Source organism: Miscanthus floridulus, chromosome 16 (genome assembly GCF_019320115.1).
Source record: "Miscanthus floridulus cultivar M001 chromosome 16, ASM1932011v1, whole genome shotgun sequence".
In the NCBI taxonomy this organism is placed as follows: Eukaryota; Viridiplantae; Streptophyta; class Magnoliopsida; order Poales; family Poaceae; genus Miscanthus; species Miscanthus floridulus.
In genome coordinates this window covers 34,329,443-34,343,734 of record NC_089595.1, presented here as the reverse complement: position 1 = coordinate 34,343,734, position 14,292 = coordinate 34,329,443, and the positions used below count along the sequence as shown (strand labels likewise).

The window sequence follows — 14,292 nt, the reverse complement described above, 5'->3', positions numbered from 1 at the left end:
TTGCATCTACAGTAAAATAAACCTAAAAACTAAATAAGGATAGGTAAGTACAAAAGCATTCAGCATGCTTGATAGTACGCCCAAACACAGGTATAGAGTCTAAAACCAGTAAAGGGAACAGTTAGTGGAGTGACTTTATCTTAATGATAGGTGAATGAAGAACAAAACAGGTAAGGTACAGAACGAGCTGATATGAACTGATTTGAACGCTTCATGTGGAGCAACTCTGTGCAAGGACTTACCTGAAGCATTGCACAGCACAGACCGACTCTGGTAACATAACATATATAAACTGTATTATGCACGAGATGTAACAGTTGGCAGGATATGCATCACCTCTTAGTGCTTCCTGAAATCAAGGGACCTGCCTTATTGTCGTAATTGTGTAACAACTAAAGAGCCTCAAAAGTACAGGTGGACTTAACTTGGACAGTGTCAAAACTAAGAACTATGGCAGGACGCCATGATCCAAAAGTAAGACAAAATTTTAGTCAAGTTGCCTTTTTGCAAAGTAGAAAGATAGAACCAGGCAGTATGCCAAGGCCCAAAAGACAGAAAAAACTGATGTCATGTTGAACTTTTATTTGTCTAAACGCTACATGATGAGAAAGTTGTTTCCTCCAGCTCACAGCATGGCCCTTACTCCACCAGTTTAGAGTCTTCTGTCATGAATCTTGACCAAGCGCATTAGAGACAAGTATCTATGTGAGTGTATGGTACACCACAATGGTGAACAACTACGCCATAATATAGCATTAGCAAGAAAACTAGAACAACTTCATGTGGTCTTATCTCATGAGTTGATTAGAAATTACCTTATATCATCATTACTACTCATAATGATGTATATTTGAAACACAGCGACTCCAATTATCGGTATGTATTGCATATGATGTGTCTACGAAATAATACAAATTTAAGTCGGTCACGGATCCTGTATCATATAGCAAGATAATCCAGGGGTGGAGCTAGAAGCATCCATCAGGGTCCTTTGACCACCGTTGATCATGGGAAACAACGGAAATTTAGCACCTAATGGCCCCATGGAATTTGTTAAGGTCGTGCTCTGTGACCCCAGTGCCCAAGATTCCTGCACCTCCACCCCTGAGATAATCTGTATATCTTTTCGAGAAATTGAGAACTTGTATATCTTTTCTTTTTTGACTAGAACTTGTATATCTTTTGCAAGAATGTGAACTTGGGAAGCCATATACCTTAAGTAGATGGCTTCCACTTAGTGGCTAACTTTTTCCCCCTCAACTCTCTGCTAGCCACGTCACCCAAAAAATGAGCCCTGCAGGATTATGTATCCTCGTCCAATATGTCCCTTACTGCAGTCCTCTCCACTCTTTGACTAGCATTGAACAGAGCAACAGACGATTAATCAAAGGAGTAATTCCAATACCAAAAGGCTAGACAAGGGAAAGAAAACGAGAAGTAGAAATGATCATAAAACCAAAATGAAAACGATCAATATCCAATACTCTGAAAATTGTAACTTTGTATGACCTAATGACCAACAGTCAAACAGAAGTATTAGGCAGTGATTAAAGGAATAGAAACTAGAGCCAAGGACTCACGCGTCAAGAACCTCCGATAAACCTTGAAAGCATGCTGCAGTGTGCATTTTGCACTGTAAGCTGCAGCACATGGTCACCGACTCACCGTTGGTGTAAAATCACTAGTAAATTGGGGGCCAGATAGCCGTGTCTACTGAAATGGCACCTCCGGTCCATGCAGCTCCTCTCTCTATCTATACATATATGCCAGGCGCGTCATCCTAGGATGCTTGCTGCCATTGCACTTGCACAGTCAAAAAAGGATCAGATTAGGTATGATGAATTGGTGAATCATAAAGGTGTGTATGATGACAGACACCTTAAACTTAAAGCACACTCCAAAACACTAAGACAACGACAGTAGCAGCATTTTTATATTTTTCATGAGAACGAAATAAACTAGCAGAATTAGTCGACAACCAAATGAAATCTTACAATTCAGAGTCCCTTACCTTCGATTTGTATAGCAGGGCGAAGCGATTGCACAAGAAACCGCGAGGAGATGATGAATGAGTAGGGACTTGAGATCACGCACCTCGAAATTGCGCCGCGGCCGCGCGATGGACCGGCCGCCGCCGAACCAAGCCTTTCGCCTTTTCGTTTGGACCGCTCCATCCATAGGAGGCGAACCGGCGACGGCGTTGAGTCGAGAGGAGGCGAACCGGCCGGCGCGGCCCGCCGTTCGTGCCCGTCGGCGACGGCGTTGAGTCGAGAGGCCTTTCGCCTTTTCGGTTGGACCGCTCCATCCATAGGCCCATCAGTTTCGGCCCGCCCAATGGCCAAAACCTATCAGGGACCAGGGCTGACAGCCCAGCCCAACCCCATGTTATTATGCCGAAGAAAAGGACTCCTTAAATCCGTGTCTACGCGAACTGTTAGGATCATATACAACTCATGTAACTCGTATTATATTATTGAGTCACAGAGATAGCTAGAAATGTGTTTATTCAAATTTTAACCGGATCGAGTCACTGAGTTGAATGAAGGGTTTAGATTGCTGATCATGTGTCATGTGGGATGTGTGACCTGGGGCGTGTTTGGTTGCCTGCACCAGCCCTCAGCCTTGAACAGTTGGCGTATTTGTCTGGCCAGGCTCTGCGTGTGCAAGGAGACCCCCGCGGCCAGGCTTCCTAGAAACGCGGAAATCGGGCGTTTCTGCCAAGCCAGGCTCCCGCGGTATGGTTAATTAGCCATCTAATGGCGTTATTAATGCATTATTAGCACATATTAAATAATGTTAACATATTTCGATTAATATTAAGGAGTAATAAGATAAACTAAGAGTTATAAGATAACAGTTGCACGTAATAAATATCACGATGATGATTATTTATATATTTTTATCTCATGCAACTCGTCCTTATGCGAGCAACCGAACAAATTTTCGGGATATCTTGGCTCCTGCAAACTGACAATCAAACGCCACACTCTCGCATGTATTGGACCTGGCATGGGAGCCAGGCTGAGTTCATCCGCTTTACAACTCAAATTAGATTACTGCTCTTACAACAACTTTGCACGGTAAATTTAATTGCATATACAATACCTCAAAATAAACAACTTAAGGTATACGTTGAAAATACTCTATATGAAACTGTAAATTTGCACAAAAGTGCATAACTCTAACAGGTACTTGAAATGTTTTTAGCTAGAATAATAGAAACAAAATAAAACTGCGAGAACTGTCTAGATAGAGTTGTGCCATGCGCTTTTGGCACGCCTAGCCACTTGAATCACGCTGTAAGCGCAACTCGTGTGAACGGCTGTGGTAAAGCGCGTGGCCGATGTCGCGCCAAGTGTTATTCAGAAACAGTTTCGAACGACGACAAAGTTAGAGTTAAACTGCGTTTGACGTGAGCAGGTCATTTGCGCCATGAGTATTGGCGCAATTGGACGGAGGCGCCTATGCGCCGACCGGTGGTAGACAGACGCCCGCCGACCCCCCAGCGGAAATAATTTTCCCTGCGCCTATACCAGGGAGTAAAAAGGGTAGCACAGAGTACAACGTGAAATAAATCTGCTGACATCATCCATCTGCATAGTGTTTAAACGTCAAAAAAGTTATATTTCATAAATAAAATACAGTTTCAAAATTAAATTTCGATTGCACCACAGTGTTTCTTACAATAAATGCTTCAAATCAAGATCCCACTTGGGTATATGTAGAAAAAATTATTTACACATGTACTACAGAATATCATAAATACATCGTAGAACATCACATTAACACCACACGAACATCACAAAATATAGCATTGAACATCATATGTGTACTACGTAAACATCACATATATCATGAAATATAAAAATATAAAAATAAAAAATAAAATTAATAAAGTAATTAATTACAGTCAAATAAAAAGAAGAAAAAATGCTACCAAACATCACAAATATATCCTAGAACATCAGTGTACACTACCGAACATTTTAAATACATCGTAAAACATCATATTAACACTACACAAAATCATTAAATATAGTCTAGAAGAATATATATACTATGTAAACATCACGTATATCATAAAATATAAAATAAAATAATAAAATTAATGAAGTAATTAATTAGAGTCTCTTCTCTGCTCTCATCTCTCACAACTATAATAAAGAGTAAAGAGCGGACAAAGTTTTTTTTTTTTTTTTTTTTGGTGCGACAAGAGTTCTCGGGTCGTCGGTCTGCCGCGGTGCGATGGACGCCCTCGCAACCCCACGCACGGCGTCCACGTCCCAGCTGCATCCCCATGGAAAAAAACGAAAGAAAAAAAACCCTGCGGCCGCCCATCTTCCCCACGCCCCTGCCCTCCTACCGCCGCCGATGCCCCCGCCCCGCCCAGTGGCTTCCCGACCCGCCCCCGCTCCTCCACCTCCTCCTCCTCCCCTTCCACCTCTTGGCCGCCGCCGCCTCGGCGCGCTTCACCCCGGCGGTGTCCCGCCTCACCGCGCGCCTGCGGCTCTCCCCTTCCATGGCAACGAGCTCCGACCCCGTCGAGCACCCGCGCAGATCCGCATCCTGCACTCCCTATCGCATCTCTTCTCCACAGCCGCCGCCCCTGCTATTGCATCTCTCTCGCACACGCCATCTCGACACACTTGACGCCCGCGCCGCCGCCGCCTCTCCTCTGCCCCGTGCGCTGCTCTCCCCTCTTTTCCTCCGCCCTCTACCCATCCTCAGCGAGTTCTGGCAACGACAGGAGCACGCCCAAGGAGACTGCAAGCGGAGCTGTGCCTCGCCAGTGCTCCCCCCGCCGCCACCCAGGCCCCTATCGCCAGGCCTGCACAAGAGGCGTTGGAAGGAGGGCAGTGGTGACTCGATTGTGGCGACGACCGGCTAGAGTGCCGATGCCCGCCCCATCAAGCCCACAGGTAAGACGGGTTTGATTCATTTCTTCCTTCCCTTTAGTAAGCTACTATGAGGGTAAATGCAGTTAATACTGCATATTATATGTTTGACTATGAGGTGCTCCAGTTAACTCATGACATTGGAATATGGGGTAGAGTATACTGTCATTCTATGGCAAGTCACTGGTGGCTTTCCGTAGGCAACACCTATGGTGTACTGATTTAGCGATGCTCGGTCTACTTTTAGTACTCATGATTCATTTTAGGATTATTAGTAATTATTATTACAGTCATAAAGCCTGAGAAGTGAACTTTATCCTCTATTGGAAACAAGGAAGGCCATTCCTGCTCTGTCTGGTTGATATGGATCTAAGCAAGCAGTATATTCATCCAACCAACTGGGACCAATTCAATTAACAAAATAATTTAGCTAAAAGAAATGTTAATATGACATGTTAGACCTTTTTTCTCCTTTCAGCAAGAGACTCCTTATCTTTGATAAACAAGGGGGGGTCCTCAAAGGAAAATATGAGGGCGATTTCAGAGTGCAATTGAAATATCAGAACCTTTCCAGTAAAATCGCATCATGATATTCCTTTTTTTTTTTAAAAAAGTGCTTTCTAGATAAAGAGACCTTTTTCTTAAGCAGAGTTGTTTGCATTAGAAATCCTTTCATATATGTCTGGTGGGAGCCAGGGAGGAATTCTCAGAGTTGGCAAATGTGCGAGTAGTCCAAGATAGCAAGTTTCTTTTAGTAGTCAGCTATAGATAATTGACTTTGACTAACTTCCAATTTGTCAAGACTTTCCAAATTGCTTCCTAGAAATTATGCAGCTTAGCTGCAATAGAAGAGCCGAATGATATATGGTTTGAGTCCTCATAAAAAATCCAATTACATTCTGCAGCAAAGGGTTACTTAAGCTTCTGAAATACTATTGTCTTGTATCAACATCACATTTCTCCCAGCCCAACACGATCTGAGTATGACTTGGCATTCGACTGGATGCTTCTTGGGGAAAAGCAAGACATTCATTTCAGAATACTATTGTCTTGTGTCTCACATTCATGCATTAATTTGTGTGTCCAATCAGTTTGTAGAAGCACAAAGAAGCCAGGAAAGGTTTGCAAGTCTAGGCGGCAATAGTTCTAAGCTAGAGGTACTAGGCTGGTTCTTGTGCCATATCAGATGGACTGCCGAGGTACGACTCTCACCAAAGTGGAGGGGAAAAAGAGTGTTTAAGTAGATAGATGAACTGTCATGTGTGATACATTTTTTCCCTAAACAATATATTATCAAAGGTGTGTTAATACTAATTTAATGGACAAATTAGGAACTGAACTATTGAGAATACCCTGGTACTGTACAATTAAATACTCTAGGTATATTATGCATAAACTACTTAACCTATAATTTTTAGTTTGTTTTTTATCTTCCGATGAAATATTTTCCTTCCCTTTGATTTATTTTGGTCATGCACTCATGCTGCATTTGCGCCAAACTGTAGAGCTTTTAGATATTGAAGTTCTATTTTCTTTTCGATCTTACAAGGCCCAAAAACAGGCCTCTCACTAACTGTGTTTCAGATTCTATTGATTTTCCCAAAACAGGCCTCATTGCCTCATTGGGCTTGACATCGACAACCATGACCATGGCAGCATTCTCTTCTGTGGCGGCGGTGAGGCATAGCTGCGCTAAGCTCTCGGTGCCCATGGATGGCGCCAAGGCGGTGGCGGTGGCTGTGGCCGCTGGCACCATCTTCGTCAAAACTACATGGCTGCCCTCCCGCTTCTCCCTCGCCATGACTAACGGTGTTGATGCTGAGGTGCGCCTCGGCGGTGAGTAGCGGGACCAACCCATTGTCGTGCACCTCGTCCTTGCCGAGCGCCACCCAGCCTTCCACCAGCCTGATTCCATGTACTCCCATGACACCGTCAAAACAAGCGTATATCTTTCTTATCTCACTGTATGTAGAAACCAAGTATTGGTGTTATATATGCTACCAGAAATTTACTGGAGCCTCTGTTTACCGTTTGTGCAATTTTCAAGGACATGGCCCGTACAGATGTCTTGCAGTCATGGTGTTCGATAAGTCTGAGAATGAACAACGGGTATTAGTTATTAGTATGTACAGTCCACTCTCATTTGTCTCTTGTCTCTTGCTTTACATCAAAGACACTTTACTCTAAACACGTTATCATGCACGCGCTCTCCACTGCAAGTTGAGAAGCCAGAAAAGTTCACCGGCGCTGTTGCTGTACTGCAAGAACGAGAAGAACATGGAGTTCGCAAAGCACTGAAGCCAGCCATCAACAAAGATTTCGATGACGGCTTCATTGCAACACGGTGATCGTCCTCCACATCGAAAGAATCAAGATCAAGGACGATCTCAAAACAAAAGTAGGACGGTGGACGGTAACAAGCGCTATCGTCTTTTGTCATGTTTTATTTACCTCTACGGTAATGGACGCCGCCGTGTCGTGGCGTCCGAGTGGCAACGGTTAGTGGCAGTTGTGTGCCCGTATGTGGCCGCGTGCTCGCCGGCCTCGGGCACCAACGCGAACGCAGCCGCAGCCACGGCCAAGGCCGAAATCGGCAGTGCCCGCGCACCCGGTGTGATTGCGGAGACTGCACACGATCTGACCAGAGGCAGCGCCTCCGCTCCTTGGCCCACGTCGGTGCCCGTACGCCTGCTCGCCAATGGCGGTCCGCTCCAGATTGAAGTGCCCCGTCGGTGGTGGCAGACTGGCAGATGATGGCCACGGTGGTGGTTGTGCCCCGCGTTAGCCAGGCCGGCTCCTGGCTCAGTCGTCGGAGGCAGCCAGGGCCCATCGGACTCGGCCATTGCGGCTGGCCTGGCCGTCATGGCAGGCCACCCGCGCCAGCGGCCTCGCGCTGCGGCCGGCCTGCCTCCCGGCGGCTCCTCCCGCACACGTGCAGCCGGTCCCGTGCCTGCGGCGGCCGACAGCCTCTGCGCCCCGTGGCCGGTTCCTTGCGGTCGACGGCCTCTGCGCCTGCAGCGGCCTCGATGCGGCGCTCGCGACCGGACGGAGGCCCCTACGCGGCCGGCCTGCTTCGCAGCGGAGTCTAGAAGCTAGCCTGGCGGCTTCCGTGCCCATGGCCTCCCGTGCTCCTGCTGCGGCCTCACGCCAGCGGCCGGAGGCCAGCCCTGCGGTTGCCGGCCTTCTCATGGCGGCGCCGACGACGAACTGGAAGGCGGCAACCCTCACGGTCGAGAGGCCGAGTTCCCATGAGGAACCGTCCGTGGGTGGATTGGATAAGGTTGTGCATTTCTACACGAACACCCTTGTATTCTATGAATTACATGATAGTCCAAATGGATTATTATTAATATATTCTAGAATTATGTTTTATGATGCACAATATTTACCTCATGTAAATAAATATTTTTGGGACCATGCGTCATAAAAAATTGCATCATAATATGTAATATTGCAGATGAGTTTACAATAGTAAATTCATACATTCCAATTCTGAAAGTTTCTAGTTGTGTTTAAAGTGTTTGCCCAATGGCATTCTCAATAACATGTACTCCTATCGTTACATTATTCAAGTGTTTGCCCACGGTAATTCCCAATAACATATAACTGATGTGTTGAATATATTATTCAAAGTGTTGTCATATGACATTCCCAATAACAATATATTCCACTTTATTTTCTATGAAATTTATTTTGACCTTTTAATTAAGCCCGTTAGCTTGTATCCTAAGCTCCAGGTGCTTAATTCATTTTTTATGCAAATATTTTATGTGATTATCTCATCATTTGTGTATAATGTTATGAAACTTTGCATATTGGCCATATATAAGGTAGTACCATAGTACTATTGCAGGATCTGCATTGTGTTATATATAATTTTAGAACAAATGACCTTCACCTTCACGGTGACTACTTTTGTTCATTTTTCAAAATTGGCCATATACAAGGTAGTACCATAGTGCTACTGTGGGATTTGATCCTCAGTGTGCGTACCCAATTTTGAATATGAACTGCAAAGGGGTCTACACCTATATGTGATTGCCATAATTCATCATTCGGATTGGCCAGACACAAGCTAGTATCTCAATACTACTGTAGGATCTACACTATGTCCAACACATAGTGACTATCCTCGTGTGGTTGCCCAATCTAAATATGAATTCCACAAGGTTTACACTATTTTGGTGTTTACTTTCAAAGTGATAGTCTCACAGTTTGAGGTCTACACCGTGTTTCTATAAACATAGTGACTACCTCCAGGTTGAATCACCCAATAAGGCCTTTGTCATGTTCCTAACATATGACTACCTTCAAAGTGTGATCAACCTATACTATTAGCATAAACACAATGTAGTGGGATAACATCTACTGCATATATTTGTAGATTATGCTCCCCTACTACAAGGTCACCAATTTGGTTTGCACCTTCCATGTGTTAATTTGCTAATATATAATTATTGAGACTATATCTTGGCAATGATTACCGTTCATAGTGATAGTAGTGATTTTCTATCGCCTATCCAATATGAGGTAAACACTATATGTGATTCGAGATTCATCTTGACTTCACAATAATTTGCATATGCCAATTCAAGACTCATTTTGAATCTGAAGTTATTTAAGTAACCATTTGCTTAAATAAATAGCAATCTATAGTGCATAATTTGGGGACTCCTTTCTATAATATACAGAGCCTATGTTTTGGCAATAATTTCACATCATCTCATCTATTCCCACAGGATCCTAAAACATTAGCAGCGACTTTGTCGCCTGTCCTTTATAGAATGGCTAGTCTATAATCAAGTATTACCTTAAACCCAAAATTTTGCCTTTCTTGCTATATAATTTACTGTCCAAGTAAATTCATAGATGATCAACTCATGGACATGGCTAATATTTTCAATTTTGACTTTTTCCATACTCGCATTAGATGTAATTTATTTTCCTAATATGAGCTTTAAGATATCAATTTTGACTTTTTCCATACTCGCATTGGATGGATATTGCCACACTTGTGTTTTTTATGCAAGTCCTGCACTTGGATTTTTACAAATCTAAAGTATTTAGAAAGTGACATCCATCTACCTTTTGCAACTCCCTCATTGGGATTTCAACAAAGGATGCAAGATTGCCCAAATCATAAACAAGTGTTCACTCATTTATTTATCAAGGATCTTTGGTTCATGGAAATTTACAACATAATGGATGCTCATGAATGCAGTTGTCATTTTTCATTTAGAAAAGTGATCATGTGTGACAAATCTCACATTCTTTTCACAAAAATGTGATTGTACAATCCATGTACACAGAAATGCCAAATCAAATATTTAGCTCAACTATACCTCCAACTCATTGGAGGCAAGCGAGTTCTTCAATTTTCAAGTTCACTTCAACAAGCAAACGCTTGCAAAAGTCTCCATATTTTCATTGGAGATATTATTAGCCTAATGACGTACTACCACATGTAGTATGTTGTCCATTACCAAATAATATCATGTACCTCATATATTCTATATGAGTGCAAATTATTTTGGATTCTGCCTCGCTCTATATAGAATCATTTTGGATTCAACCGGATGAAAAGGAATCTTATTTAAGTGGACAGTACCGCTAACACAATTATGAGAGATTATGCTCTCTCCATATGTATTCAATTAATCATGGATATGTCTATGTATCCCGATTCTACAAATACCCTATGATGTTTTCATGCATTCAGTTGCATGGTTTCCAAACGGGGACTAAATACTAAGGAGCGATGATGAAAATCTTCACTCAACTTAGTGCAACATATATGAAAACTATATAATTATGCAAATTCCTTCCATATCATCTGGGGTGTATTATACATACATCAATCCCATAATATGTGTTGCGTACAAAATAATTTTCTCTCTAGATCCCATCAAGATTAGGCACATTTGCCTTGATCATTCTACATCCAGGATGATGAGAAAATTATTATTAATTCTATTGGTCATAACATCAATATGAGCCACTAAATTTCTTGAAGAAATTCAAGAACATACATGTGACTCCATTTGCCATTTTATGGATCATAACGATACTATGTAATGCACATATTTATGTATCTACAATGTTGTCCTAAGTGTATGCCTTACTCATAAGGTACCACAAAATTTGCCAAACTCATTGCTCAAATTCTTCAATTTAGAGCAAATGATCCTGTACGCGGGGTCTAATCCATTTATATAGAAATGTTTGGTTTTTAGGGACTACATCATTAAGTATCTTATGTCCATACACATAATGGCCCAACTGCATCTCTCACTGAGAGAATCAAGTTTGTTGTTTAATGACCTATAATAGAATTGCAATTTACCAACATCTAGTTGGTGGCATGTGGATTTACACAACACATCATAAATCCAAATACATCAGCTACAATCATACAGCTCCCTCCATTGCAGTTAGTACGTGGAAATTTGTCCCTATAGCAAAACATTTCCCATCTATGAATTGGTAATGTTTTGCATGTACTAATATCACCACCACAGCATACATCAGTGGACATTGGAGGTCTACACGAGGTATTATTATCCGTCACTCAATAATACCTCAGATCTCTACTTGAGGATTCATTCATTGCCCATATGCTGAATATATCTTTGAGGAAGATTTCAGGCATTAGGTGGAGATACTTACCACACATAGAATACCAGAAATCATAAAGAGAATGTCATTATTGATATTCGATCATCATATCCATATACCAAATAATCTGAATCAATAGTTCAGAATAACTTATATTTGCAACACATTGCAAATTGTCTGCCAAATGCATTTACTTGTCGTAAAAGTGTCACCAAATCTGATTCCCGCTTAGTGTGCCAAAAAGAGTGGAGGTACCTAACAAAACTGAAAGGACCAAGATGCCCAAGAGGATGGGTGAATTGAACTAATTCTAAATTTCTTTGTAATAATTAAATTCTATGGTTAGCCCAATTAACCTCTTGTGTCTAGAAAGTGTTTCTAATTGTTCTACCGCACAAAAGACTTGCAACCTAAGTTCTAATCCTACTCTAGCATGGCAATTCTATGAATGTAAAGATAAGAATTGAATTGCTCAAAGTAAATGCTTAAAGTAAATAGAGAAGGAGGAACGCGGTAATGTTTTGCCAAGGTATCGGAGAGTCGCCACTTCCCACTAGTCCTCGTTGGAGCACCCATGCAAGGGTGTAGCTCCCCCTTGATCCGCGCAAGGATCAAGTGCTCTCTATGGGTTGATTCTTTGACACTCCGTCGCGGTGAATCATCCACAACCGCTCACAACTGAAAGGTCCTTGTTTGGTTTTAGTAATTGAGTGACAACTTAGGTGGACTAATTGTGTTTATGTGAGATACACAGGTGATTAGTCCATAGGTACATGTGTGTGAGCAACATATGCCATGAAGGTGAAAATGGCTTGGAGATGTTGCAAAGCTCACACATGTGATGATGAAGGAGCTTAAATGCACATGAGACATGACATTGAGTCATGTGATCAAGGTAGAGAAGATCAAGATAAGACTTGGCTTGATGGACCGGTTGCAAGCGTGAAGGGCAAGTCGAAGGCTTTGGAGTGATGGACCGCGTGGCGGTGAAGCTTGAGCAAGACTTGGCGCCGATGGACGATAGCAACGGTGAAGAACAAGTAGAGTCAAGATCGATGAACTAATATGATCATGTGATGATATGAAGTGGATCATATCATTGTTGATCGTGTTGGTGCATGTGTTGCATCGACATTGAAGGAGATGGAATGGAATGCGCAAGGCAAAGGTATAACCTAGGGCATTTCATTTCACCGGTCATAGGTGTGTAGAGAAGTTTATGACCGGGTTTAGGATAGATGGCCGTACTATCAAGAGGGGCAAACTTGTTTGCATATCGGTCATCTAGTGCCACTCGAGTGATCTAACTTTGTATTGTCGCTAGGATCGAGTGGCGTGGCAAGTTGAGTGGCTAACATCCTTTGGGAAATGATTGTGAAAATGCTAACACACATACACATGGTGGTGTACACTTGGTGGTGTTGACACATTTACAAAGGCGGTGGTGTTTGCAGGGTGGAATGCCTATTTTCTATTGCGCCGGATGCAAATTCTGGTGGTTAGCACATTGGTGCAAGGGTGAAGAAGTTAGAAGTGAAAACGAGTTGATCGCGAAGATGCCGGCGTCGGTGAACTGACCGGACGCTGGATCTGAATGCATCGGACACTGGAAGGCTGCGTCCGGTCAGGCTAACGTACGGTGACGCAGTAACTGGAGTGTGACCGGACGCTGGCTGTGTCCGATCGCGTTCGACCGGACGCGTCCAGTCATGCTCAGGAGCTTACTGGAAACGACCGGACGCTGGGGGTTCAGCATCCGGTCAGTTGAGTGCTACTGCGTTCGGTCAAGTCAAATGACCATTGGAACCGGGACACGTGGTCGTCTGCGAGCGACCAGACGCTGAGGTCCAGCGTCCGGTCAACACGACCGGAGCGTCCGGTCGGCCCGATCGTTGCCCAGTGAAGGGGTAACGGCTAGTTTAGCCCTTGGGGCTATAAATAGAAGTGGCCTTCGGCCATGGCTGGTGCTGAGCACCTTGGGGGACTTTGTGTCCATGCTTAAGAGTGCTTGGGAGCCCTCCATCATACATATACTTGATAGTGATCATTCGATTGTGTGAGTGAGCGATTCTAGTGCGATTACATCGTGAGGTTGCATCGAGTGGCACTAGGTGATCGAGTTGCAAGCCGGTGGTGCTTGTTACTCTTAGAGGTTGCCACCTCCTAGACGGCTTGGTGGTGGTCTCCGTCGAAGCGCGCAAGAAGCTTGTGCGGCGCTCCGGAGAAGTGCTTGTGAGGGGCATTGTGCTCGCCCTACGAGAGTCACGAAGAGCAACTCTAGTAAAGCGTGTCATTGAGCTACCCTCACTCAAGGGGTAGGTTCTTGTGGCGCCCGACGTGCATGCTTAGCGGGTGATGCTAATTAGCCGCCGAACCACCAAGTGAGCGGTCGACACAACGGGGACTAGCGTGTTGGCAAACACGTGAACCTCGGGAGAAAAATCATCGTGTCAACCTTATTCTTCCCGTTGGTTTGCATCCCCGTTACACAAGCTTGCAATTACTTTTATACATATTAAGCTTGTGTAGTTGCTCTTGTAATTAGATAGCTTGTGTAGCTTGCTAATTACCTTCTTGCTTGTGTAGCATAGAAGTAGCTCCCTTGCGTGGCTAATTTGGTTTTAGTAACCTTGTTAGTCACATTGCTTAGTTTGTGTAGCTAAGTATATGCGCTCTCTAATTAGGCATTAGTTGCCTTGTTATTGAGCATTGCTAGTGAGTATCGTTAGCTTTGTGCTTTTGCTTACTAGCATGTGTAGGAGCTTCCTTGTTGCTTAAAGTA

The 14,292-nt window shown here is 43.5% G+C and overlaps 1 long non-coding RNA gene across 2 annotated transcripts; it reads left to right on the top strand.

Annotated features, from left to right (window-relative positions):
* Positions 1-4,402: 4,402 nt before the first annotated feature.
* LOC136513292 (uncharacterized) lies at positions 4,403-8,184 on the top strand. Of its 2 annotated transcripts, none has more exons than XR_010773333.1 (3): positions 4,403-4,919; positions 5,987-6,094; positions 6,504-8,184. It is a non-coding gene; the product is annotated as an uncharacterized lncRNA (long non-coding RNA). The 2 variants fall into 2 exon arrangements; XR_010773334.1 differs by having other exon boundaries at positions 6,480-8,184.
* Positions 8,185-14,292: the final 6,108 nt, after the last annotated feature.